The following is a 12,244-nucleotide window of genomic DNA, read 5'->3' as shown; positions in this document are numbered from 1 at the left end:
TATGCACACTTGACACTAGTATGTTCATTTTTGAACACGTTACTTGGCTAGAGGACTGCATTGCAAAATTCGGAGAAGTGCAAATTTTTGAAGGATGGCTGCATTTGGGTTCCTGCCTTTTCTTTGGGTGTGCTCAATTGCTCCTCAAATATGAAAAGAGGACCACAGGGCATAAGAAGTGGGTCAAATATGCTTTTTACTAATGATGTTCTGAGCTGAACTCACAAGATCAGTTAGGATCCTATAGTGTTCTAGATAAGATTTAAGTTCTATCAATTGCCTGAAGGAGCTCAGCTCAGCTCAGCATGGTCTTTGCCCTCCTATTTTAGCCTTACAACAACCTTGTGATGTAGGTTAGACTAAGAGATGGCAACTGACCCAAAGCCACCCCACCCCCCATTGCTGAGTGAGGATTTGAACCTGGTGCAATACTCTAACCACCAAACCACAGAGCATCAACAAATATGGGCTACAGTACCAAAAAAACAGAAGTAGTGTCTGAAACTTGGTTCTATTTGTAGATTTTTAATTACATAGGAGTGGGAAAGGGTCTGGATAACTTTTCCAAACCGTTGCACAGTTTAAAGAGGATCACAGGTCTGGTGGGCAATTTATGTTGGCTTGATGCTCTCCAAATTTCCACACTCCTTACTCTTGAACGACTGCAGTGTGGAAGAAATGATTAAATTTAGTTTTTGCAAATAGAAGCACGTCAAGCTTGGAACAGTTAACCGCTGTACTGCTGCATTACTGTAAACAGCCTGAAGTTAACAGAGGGCTTTTAAAACATTCCCTCCCCAAGCGCACCCGTTGTTGACTTACTGCCTTTTCCCGCTTCCAAAGCTACTTTTTCTTTTGTTCCAACCCCAAGTAAACAAAACTGGATAGGATGTTTTCTCCACCCAGTGAGGATGCTGGTCACACCCTTTCAGGGGTCCAATAGTACCTTGGTAGGCAATGAAGAAGGTCCTCTCTGCTACTGGCAAAGTACCCTAGGCATGACCCACAGAACATCTGCTCAAGGTTCCTCCTGAACTGTGGCTTTGGATAAATATCTGGGACAGACAGTTCATTAATTTGCTATGGCACCTAGTGCCTAACAGAGAGGATATTTACTGAGCTCCTTGTATGAATAAACAGACTTTGCCCTGAAATACTCCCTGCCACTCTTGGATTCCCATGTGCTACCTTCTTGAAAATAGAAAATATTATTACAAAGAGAAAACAGTATTGTAATAATCATCACAATGTTAAGTTGTAGACAAATATGAATATATATCCTCTAATAATGAGCACAGATTAATTAAATCTTGCAGTATATAATTCTAGAAGTGGATAAACGGACTCCATTTATTGTTCTTTTGAATGCCTTCTCTTATCAAATTTGCTATTTTTTCCTATATTAACTATCTCCTAAACTTTAGATAAGCAAGAATCAAACAACAATGACCTGGTGTTTTCTCCCCAGTTTTGAGAAATTGCCATTTTAGCTGCTGTTGTTAGGTGAGGTGCCATTTCAATACCCTCCTGTGATATGGTGCTCTTGAGATCCTCAAAAAGTATTATAACTGGGTCCATTGGAAGATCGTAACCTAGGGCACTTTTCTATTTCTATCAGAGCAGATTCCCAGAAAGTCCGGATTGCAGAACATTCTTGCGGCACATGAAGTATATTTGTGTTAGGTGCCTTATATCTCCTACATTGATCGCTTCACTATTCCTTGGCTAAATTTTGCTCAGTCTAGTTGGAGTTAAACACTATAGGTCATAATTTTTATGATCCCCCTCCCCTTAAAAATTATGGGTGTTTAACTCCTGCTAGAGTCACACAAAGGATAAGCCCAGTTTACAGAAGCTTCCGCTTACCAGAAACAGCCAATTTCTTAGTATTGTACTGCATCAGTCTCTGCCCCTTTTTCTTGCCTTTTGGGAGAATTTGGGGCTGCATTTTGGAACGCTGAGGCCATGTGCTCAAGCTTCCTTTCTCTCCCCCCACTACCACCCATCCAGATAGTAAAATGTAAAATACATTTTAGTTGCAGCTATTCTGTAAGAAGCATAATGAGATCCACTGCAAGGTGGAATGTTACATTTATTTATTTTATTTTAATGAATCTCTTATGATCACACCTAACATCCTTTGCTTCAGAAGCCATTGTCAGATAGGCTGTTGCAGGGTCACGAACACTGGGAGAAGCAGGCAAAGAGCCTTCAGCAATTTGTAACGAAAGAAAATGAACACTGGTAAAGGAAAAATTGTTATCTAGGAAAGGAATATCACGAATGCCTGAGCTAATAAAGAATTTGTATGCATACTCACTGGAGAACTTGACATAAATAATTTGATATACTAATTGACCAGGGGAAGTTTACATTGTTAGTTACACATGGAAAAATAATTAAATGGTAGATTGAAGAGTGAGTCAGATTTTTGACCTGGGGCCAGAAAAGGGATGTGAGCGGAAGAGTTTAATTGGTTATTATTGAATATTAGTTTGTTCAGGATCCAGATAAAGATTTGGAGCATTTTATTACCCTCCTCAAAGTGGTTATATACAAGAAGTCAAAGATTGGGGATTACTTTGAGTTTATGGTCTTTGAAATATGGTGAAATATTGCAAACATTGTAATAAAGCATATTAGATTTGGCCTGTTAATGATTTAATAGTGACAGTTTATATTGTATATATCCAGTGCTGCATGTGCAGAGTTCTACTTGCACAACAGGACTTCTCCTTCCTCCCCTCTCTCAAAATGTGCCCTCCAAACTTCTGGAGCAGATTTTGAGGGTGCCCAGGGGAAGGGGCTTCCAAAGCGGAGAAGGGGAAAGTTCTGCTTTTCAAGGCAAAGTTTGCTGCATTAGTGGAACAGCAGCGCTGGTTGCAACCTAAGGTGTTTGCGCATTTAATATTTATGTAACTGTAATATAAAGAACAGTCTATGTCTGATGTTTATTTTTTCCACCAGCTCCAGCCAACATGGTCAATGGTCAGGGATGATTGCAGTTGTAGTGTAGCAACGTATTCCATGGGAATGGTTGTTACTATTATATGAATGTGATGTTTGTGTGTGTGTGTGTGTGTGTGTGTGTGAGAGAGAGAGAGAGAGAGAGAGAGAGGGAATAAGAATAACTATTTCATTTTCTCTAATTGTTCATATCTAAGAAAACCCAGCTAGATCGCTTCCAGAGAGTATGTTCATTCCACATGGCTCCATTAGGTGGTGCTCCAAATATATGTTAAGCGGTACATAACAGAACTGAGTAGTTTTTAAGGTACCTAAGGACAGAAAATATACCAGTGGACAAGTGAATCTCTGTTGGCTATACCCACGAAGTCACAGTGGGACTATAAATGATCAATTACGTCTTGCAAGGACATACACATCTGCACTGTATGATACCTTATCATCATCTTGAATTAGGGGAAATGTTTGTCAGGAGTGGTGGAGCTCATCGTTAGCAGGGGGAAAAGGAAAGCTTCTTTCCTTTTCCATAAGTCCCACCCTCCTCCAGCAGCAACAACAACTGCATTGGAAGTCTGGCTGCCATTTTGAATGCTGCACAGTCATAGCATTGCCCACGGGTGGGTTTTTTGAGGGTGGGGGGAGCAAAGGTCAGTCACTACAAATAAACGCCCAGAATTTTGGGTGAGAAAACTCTGCAAAAGTGGGTTGTTTTCTAGTCTAGGGGTGGGAGGAAAGAAAAACAAAAGAAAAGAAACCACTGGAAAAATATATTCAGAGAAATCTTGGCTCAACCCTAGTGTCAGTAGACATTCTTGGTAGCTTCTGAATGACCCAGTGTCTAGTCTTTACCTCAGGCTGTAAAACATCCTAGCCCTTGTTATAGGCTCCACAGGGCCTTCCCCACAACAGTTACTTTGAGCTGCTTGCCCTGTGTGGCGCTTGAGGCTTTTCACATCATCAGATTGCGCCTGTTAACTAGGGATGAAGGATGAATTCACTTTTGTTTGCCTGTTAACTACCCAATATGCACGTCTGGAACAAACAGCAAACTGAAGCACAGCTATCCTTTGAAATTCACGTTTTCAGATTTTGAGATGGTGCTTCCCCAACCATGAACATGTACAAAAATGCATATATTGTGGGAAAGTGTGCATGAAAATGCATATACAGTGGTACGTTGGTTTTCGAACGTAATTCATTCCAGAAGACCGTTCGACTTCCGAAATGTTCAAAAACTGAAAACTCAATACGCAAGCCTCGAAATGTATGGAAAACTCAAACAGGAAGCCGCCACAGAAGTTTTTTATACATTGTAAGCTGCCTTGAGCATGGCATTAACTTTGGAAATGCAGCACACCAAAAAACGATTGATTGATTATTAGGAGAAATTCCAACTAAAATGTTGACAAATTTTCCTGTGGATTTTATTTTTTGTAAAAAATTGCAAATGGCTATGGCAATGTGGAGAACTAAATTGAAGATTAGTAGGGTTGCCATACGTCCAGAATTTCCCTAACATACCCAGAAAACTGTAGTCAGAAGCTGTGTCCAGGCGGAAGTCGTTTGGGGAAATCCAGCCATATTGGCCATTTCCCTCAAAAACAGCTTTAAAATGTTATTTGTTATTTTGTTAAAAAAGCTCAACAAGTTTTGTGTCCAGACTTCCACTTTTTGAAATATGGCAACCCTAAGATTTGAAATTTAAAAACCCAAATTGACAGATTTGTCAATCCCTGTTGTCACCTCAGCTCTCATTCTCCATTCCCAAAAAAGATTTCCAATCCTCAGCAATTTCACTTTGAGTTTTCCTTCCTTCCTTCCTTCCTTCCTTCCTTCCTTCCTTCCTTCCTCTGGAATAAATCAGGTTTGCCACAAGTGGGTATGCTTATTCTCCACAAATGCTTGGTTTAACACAGCAAAGTCAGAGCTGAAGGAGGTAGTTACCTCCATGGGGACCTTTTGTCTTTATGTTGTTTGGGGAGGTGTTTCTCTATTTGCATGTCTCTGCTCACAATTTCACTCAACCTTGAACCACGCTGAGTGTACTATTAACATATTGAATCTGCACAGAAGCAACAGAAGGTCAACCATTATCTGTTGGGTAAGGCTAATTACACCTTATTTGTACAAATGCATTCTGTGAAGAATATGCCTTGGAGTATAAAAGTAAAGAAATTGAGAAAAGTGGGGTATTGTGTATGGATAGAGGAGAAATTCGATCCACTTCACATATAAAGGTGCTTTTACCTAATTTGCACTTTCTAAAACAGTACACGAACTGAAACACAGTAATTTTTCAGTCAAGGTCTCTCCCAGCTCTGCTTCGAAATGTCAGGGATTGAACCTGCAACCTAGATGCTCTACCCCTAAGCTATGCCCCTACCTTTTGTTATGGCCTATGAAAGCCTACCCAGAAGCAAGCTGTGCTGTATCCAATAGGCTTACTCAGAGATGGGGGAGACATTCAATTCACTTCACATTTAGAGCTGACCTGACCCTACCCAACTTGCATGTTCTGAAACAATACACAAACTGAAACACAGATATCCTCCCAAATGCACACATCCGTGAATTTTGCAAAGAGAGACAGTGTTGGTGTGTTGGACTATGACCTGGGAGACCAGGGTTTGAATCACCAGAGCTCAGCTATGGGAAGCAGAACCATGTATACCACCTTGAGCTCCTTGAGAGAAAAATGAGGAATCTGTAAAAATAAAGAACCGAGAGAAACCAAAATGGACAGATTCATCCACACCGAGTGGTATATAAAATGACCTGTCAAATGGAATGGTTCAAAATACCCAAGGAACCCCATTGTCTGAATAGGTCTGTAGCCTTTGCACTAAACAAAAGCTATCTTGAGGTGACCTTTTCACTGTCAGGGTGCAGGATGCAGAGAATGCCACACACACAAAAAAAGATCTACATTTCTCTCACTACTACAGCAAATGTCACTTATGGCCACCTGAGGGGTCTATTTTCTTATTTCCCCAGGAAGTGTAGTGTGTATGTGGTGTATTGTCACCTGCTAGTCTCTGCCAGGATAACCACAAGCTGAGCAAAATATAAATTAAGCATAGCACCACATTTTCAGACACCAGAACTGAATTATTTGCTGTGTGAGTTTGAAGAGAGCATCACAGCCAAGAAGGGTGATGACACTTTAGCCTGAAAACTACACTCTTTCCCCCTCTCCATCCTTATTTTTCTCCCTTCACTGTCCACAGCTTCTCCTGTTTGATTTTCATCCCGGCTTCTGCTGTGAAACCTCCGCTCCACAGCAGGTGAAGAAAGACAAAGGCTTCCTTTGTATGAGAGGAAAGCATCAATACAATTTCAGCAGATGGACGAGGGTTCTTCCCTGCTATTCCTTACATTGACTTCTTATTTACCAGTAATAAAAATAATATTCCGTTTTGTTTTGTTTTGATGTTGTAAAGATCACCCTGAGATCTTTGAATGAAGGGCAGTACATAAATCCAATAAATAATAATAACCAATTATTATTTGTCAATAATAATAATTGTCAACAGTTATGATGTTATTTTGGGACGCGGGTGGCGCTGTGGGTTAAACCACAGAGCCTAGGACTTGCCGATCAGAAGGTCAGCGGTTCGAATCCCCACGACGGGGTGAGCTCCCATTGCTCGGTCCCTGCTCCTGCCAACCTAGCAGTTCGAAAGCACGTCAAAGTGCAAGTAGCTAAATAGGTACCGCTCTGGCGGGAAGGTAAACGGCGTTTCCGTGCGCTGCTCTGGTTCGCCAGAAGCGGCTTAGTCATGCTGGCCACATGACCCGGAAGCTGTACGCTGGCTCCCTTGGCCAATAAAGCGAGATGACCCCAGAGTCGGTCATGACTGGACCTACTGGTCAGGGGTCCATTTACCTTTACCTATGATGTTATTTAGTTGGGGTGAAGGGGAAACAAGTGTTCTTTCTCTAATTTAGCTGTAATTCCTATTGGGGCTTTCAATTAATTAAAGAAATCTTAAATGCAAAACCAATAATAAAAAAAAGATTGTTTTTAGATGGTGCTTGCATATTCCATATCTTAGAAGAGGCATTCCTTCCTCTGTGAGGGAATGCAAGGAGACTGCCTCTTCTAAAACGGTATTACTGTCTGCATTTCTTCTTAGCGGTTTTTTTAAAATAAAAAACCCTTGTTAACATCTATCTATCTATCTATCTATCTATCTATCTATCTATCTATCATCCATCTATCTATCTATCTATCTATCTATCTATCTATCATCTATCTAACTAACTATATCTATCTATCATCTATCTATCTATCTATCTATCTATCATCTATCTATCATCTATCTATCTATCATCTATCTCTATCTATCTATCTATCTATCTATATCTATCTATCATCTATCATCTATCATCTATCATCTATCTAATCTATCATCTATCTATCATCTATCATCTATCTATCTATCTATCTATCTACGGTATCTATCATCTATCTATCTATCTATCTATCATCATCTATCTATCACCTATCTATCACCTATCATCTATCTATCTATCTATCTATCTATCTATCTATCATCTATCTATCTATCTATCTATCTATCATCTATCTATCTATCTATCTATCTATCTATCTATCTATCATCTATCTATCTATCATCTATCTATCTATCTATCTATCTATCTATCTATCATCTATCTATCTATCTATCTATCTATCTATCTATCTATCTATCATCATCTATCTAACTAACTATATCTATCTATCATCTATCTATCTATCTATCTATCATCTATCTATCTATCTATCTATCTATCTATCTATCTATCTATCTATCATCTATCTATCTATCATCTATCATCTATCTATCATCTATCTATCTATCATCTATCTATCTATCTATCTATCTGCTCATAAGGTGTCCCCGGTTAAAGGATGCAACTGACATGGCTTGAAGCAAAGGTGGGCAACCTGGGGGCTTCCTGCCGCCCTCGGCCTAATTCTACAGAGGCTTTGGCCTGATTTCAAAAGCCCTCTGCAAGCTCAGACTTCCAGTGAGAATGTTCTGTTCCTTTCCCAGCAGCCTGCTAGGCAAGGAGGGGGGCCGAAGGGAGGCAGGGAAAAATGGTGGCCCTGTTAGCACCGACACTTGAATAAAGCAGAGAGAAAATCCTGGTCAATGTTTACAGAACAAAGTGAACTAAACAGTACACAACTTGAGCAGAAAGAGAGTGATTTTGCCTTTTTGGAAGGTCTTGTTCTGAGCAGGAAGACATAAACGAAACATCCACAAGAGAACTGTAAGGCCAAATGAGCACAGTGGGAATTACTTCCAAAGAGCCATGGTGCTGCAAGTCTCCACCTCTCCCTCCCCAGCTATGCTCTACCATTTCATGAATAAACACACTTCTATAAAATGCTATAACTGATAGAAGACTGCTCTCTTCCTCTTAAATAATGAAAGCCTACTAAGGTTGCCAGACCTCCAGGTCTGACCTGAACTCACTAAGTTTGTGGGGCAAATGGAGGGCTTGAATTTCCAGGTGGCCCAGAGTGCTAATACTAATAAATACTAATAAATACTAATAAATATTAAGAAGACTCTACATGCAGCTTGCAGAGTTTCAACCTGGCAGGAGTTGGCTGCAAATTGCAGCATAGGCACTCAGGGCGGGAGTAGCTATGCTCTACCTTCTTCCAATTAACCTCCATCTCCAGGTTCTGCCCTATGATATTGCAAAGGAATACATCTGTGACATCACCAGGGGCAGTCCCTAAAGCCTCAGGTTTGGACCCTATGATGCTCCTGACCTGGCAACCCTGATTCGAAGGGAGCTGGAGGATCATCTAGCCCAAGCCCCTGAAATATAGGAATTCTGTCCACAGCTGTCCCTGGGTGGGCTCCACCCACCAACCTTCTGATCAACAGCCAGATGCACTGACCCATTATAATTTTAATAATAAACATAACACCTCCCCAATTAACAATGCACAAGATGGCCTGGGGGGGGTCGTACTTGCACTACTTGTTCGTTATTTCTGCTGCAGCTTAGGTTGTAAGAATTATATTGCTTATTAATTCCTGTTTCTATTATGTTGCTAGCTGTCTTGAGGGTCTAGTTTTAGAACAAAGTGTAACATGTAAATATTTTAATTTACATTCCAGCAGGAGCAAGTATCTTCCTCGTTTCATTTCCTGGCAGCTGGTGGTTGAAACTATAATGGCACATCTGCATCCTGCTCTTCTACCAAGAAATTCAGAGTAGTACACATTCTTCTCTATGCTTTCATCATCATAACAACCCTGTGAGGTAGGTTAGGCTCGGAAATAATGACTTGCCTCATTTCACCCGGTGAGCTTCAAATCAGAGATGAATTTTGAGCTTGAATCTTCCCCGTCCTGTTCCAGCCTCCTATCTTGTTGAGCTGTGTATTTATTTATTTTATCCACCTTTCATTCCAAGGTCTTAGAGTGGGTCAAAACAAGTCAGGAGCCATACAAAATTAAAAACAGTTTAAAACAAGTTACAGAAAGATTTAAAAAAAGAAATTTGCATGGTCATTATGTACTTCCATCCCACTCATTTCAATTTAAAGGAAAGAGGGGGATGCAATCAAATACATATCATCTGCAGAATGAAAGCTGCAATAGCAGCAAATCCTTATTGTATTCGCTGGATTGATTTCCATTCCAAACATGGGTCAAATAAGTGAACATAAGCAATTTCTTCTCTAGATTCTGTTTCTGTTGGATTTCTTTGACATCCCCAAGTGTGTATCAGAACAGGCAGAGCTGTGTGCAATCTCCAATGATTTTCCTCTGAGATGAGGCTGGTCTCCTGTCTACCTTTCATTCTCTCTCTCTCTTCCTTCCAAGTGGGAGCTACTTGATATTTATTGATATAGAAATGCATGTAGCACCTGCTGTTACCATTTTCACAGCTCAGTGTTTACACTTTGCTTGTAAATTGTGGCATCTCAAAGTCTCTGCCCTGTCAGAAGCATGATCGACAGCCTGTTAACATGGTTTATCAAGATAACAGGCCTGGCATTTCCATTTTGTAACAATGACTTGTCACGTTTTGCAGATACAGTATCCTTTTGATCTGGGAAGCTGCATTATGTCAGTTTAAACCACTAGTCCATCTAGTACATTGCTGTCTACTCCAGGGATGAGGAATCTTCGCCCCTCTTGATACTGTTAATTCCAACTTGCCCAAGCCAGCATGGCCAATGGTAAAGGATGATGGGAGTTGTAGTCCAGCAAATATCTAGAAGGCCACATGTTCCCCTTTCCTGGTTTGTTCTGAATGGCAATGGCTTCCTGAGGTTTTAGATGAAGAGGCAAAGTAGGCCCAGGACAATTTGCTGACTGACAATCCTGAGCTAGTTGGACTCTGTATAAGATAGCTTCCTAGAAACCGACATTTTATGTCATTTATCCAAAGATGAGCATGCTACCTTCTCCGCAAGACATGAGGATTCATTCCTTTATTTTAAAGGCCACAAGCATGTTGTTGTGAAGCACCTTGAAAGGGCAATATAAATATGTTTTTCATTTTGAGAAATAAATTAAAAATTACACAGAAGAAGAACTCAATGTTGCCTCTTGGAACTTTACAGCTGTCTTCCCTTCACGATCCATGCATTTGACATATAACCAGCCAGGGAATATTTATGATTAATTCTGGCTTCCCAGAGGAGATTGGATGCATTCTTCTATTCCTCAACCCTGTGCTTCCTCACCTCCTTTCATACTTGGATGGTGCTGACTACCCTTCTCCAAAGTGCATACTGCATGTTCTATCTTGGGTATCAAACCTCTACCCCAAAAGGTGTAACCCAGCCCTTCCATTGGGCATACCTAGGGTGGGGACAATCTCACTGCTAAGACCTTCAGTACTCACAAAGAAGGATGTGATAATCCCAGTCCTAAGGACACATCAAAACAAGGATTTCCAGAGCCACCTTGGTGGTTATATAACTTACCCACTTTAATGCATTATGCTTTGCAATGCTACTGGCTGGATGTAACGTGTGAAGTGATGCCGGAACTCATTGCAGAAATGTGGGTTTATATTATTCCGTGAGATCTTACTGTGATTCATCGTTACTCTTCCTTGGCTTGAAAGTTCACCTAGTGTTACCTACCTGTACATTTTATTCAGCAGATAGGAGGGGAAGAAGTTGCATATTAGTAGAAGCAGGAAATGACTCAATTATTTGCATTTTTAGAGTTCTGTTTCATGGAAATATGACCTTTTGGAGTGTGGGGTGGGCACAGTGTTTCCAACACATCCTTGGAAGGAAGAACATAAGAAAGATTGTAAAGCAGTTTGCTAATGGAGTCGCTTGATGAATAATAAATAGCAGGGTTTTCTTAAACGTAGCAATTAACTCACTGCAGAACTTGCACTCTAGGGCCAGAACAAGACATGGCTGCCTCCTAAAACATGTCTGATCTTCTTCTTTCACCTTCTCCTGCAGCATCTAGTGATACAGGCTGCATCATGTGATGGAACTGGACTGCAAGGTTTTCTTCATCCTAATTCACAGACATCAATGTATTTATTGACTGATTGATTAAATTTATAACTTCATGTTTCCTCCCAAAGTGTGTGTGTGTGTGTGTGTGTGTGTGTCTTAAAGGTAAAGGTAAAGGTAAAGAGTCGTGGCCGACTCTGGGGTTGCGGCGCTCATCTTGCTTTATTGGCTGAGGGAGCCGGCGTACAGCTTCCGGGTCATGTGGCCAGCATGACTAAGCCGCTTCTGGTGAACCAGAGCAGCGGACGGAAACGCCTTTTACCTTCCCGCCGGAGCTGTACCTATTTATCTACTTCCACTTTGAGGTGCTTTCGAACTGCTAGGTTGGTAGGAGCAGGGACCAAGAAACAGGAGCTCACCCTGTCGCAGGGATTCGAACCGCCAACCTTCTGATCGGCAAGTCCTAGGCCGTTATGGGTTAGCCCTAGGCCTAACCCACAGTGCCATCTGCGTCCCTTGCGTGTGTGTGTCTTACTTCCAGGTAAACATGTGCAGGATTTCTGCCTTCATCAAACGAGCTGCTACAGTCTTCATTCTTCATCTAGAGTCATTTATAAAAATGCAGTGGAAAGGAGCCTGGGAAGTAAGGGGCCATATTTTGAGACCACCTCTTGCTTTCATTGCTGAAAGGCCTCCTATGGAGACGTGTACTAGCTGGTGTCTATTATAGACACACAAAATGCCATGCCAACAAATTTGCAGGTCCAGCAAGGCCAGGGATGATGAGAGTTGTAGTTTCACAATTTCTGGAAT

The sequence above is a fragment of the Podarcis muralis genome, chromosome 10 (genome assembly GCF_964188315.1).
Source record: "Podarcis muralis chromosome 10, rPodMur119.hap1.1, whole genome shotgun sequence".
NCBI classification, from domain to species: domain Eukaryota; kingdom Metazoa; phylum Chordata; class Lepidosauria; order Squamata; family Lacertidae; genus Podarcis; species Podarcis muralis.
This window is presented reverse-complemented; position numbering follows the sequence as displayed.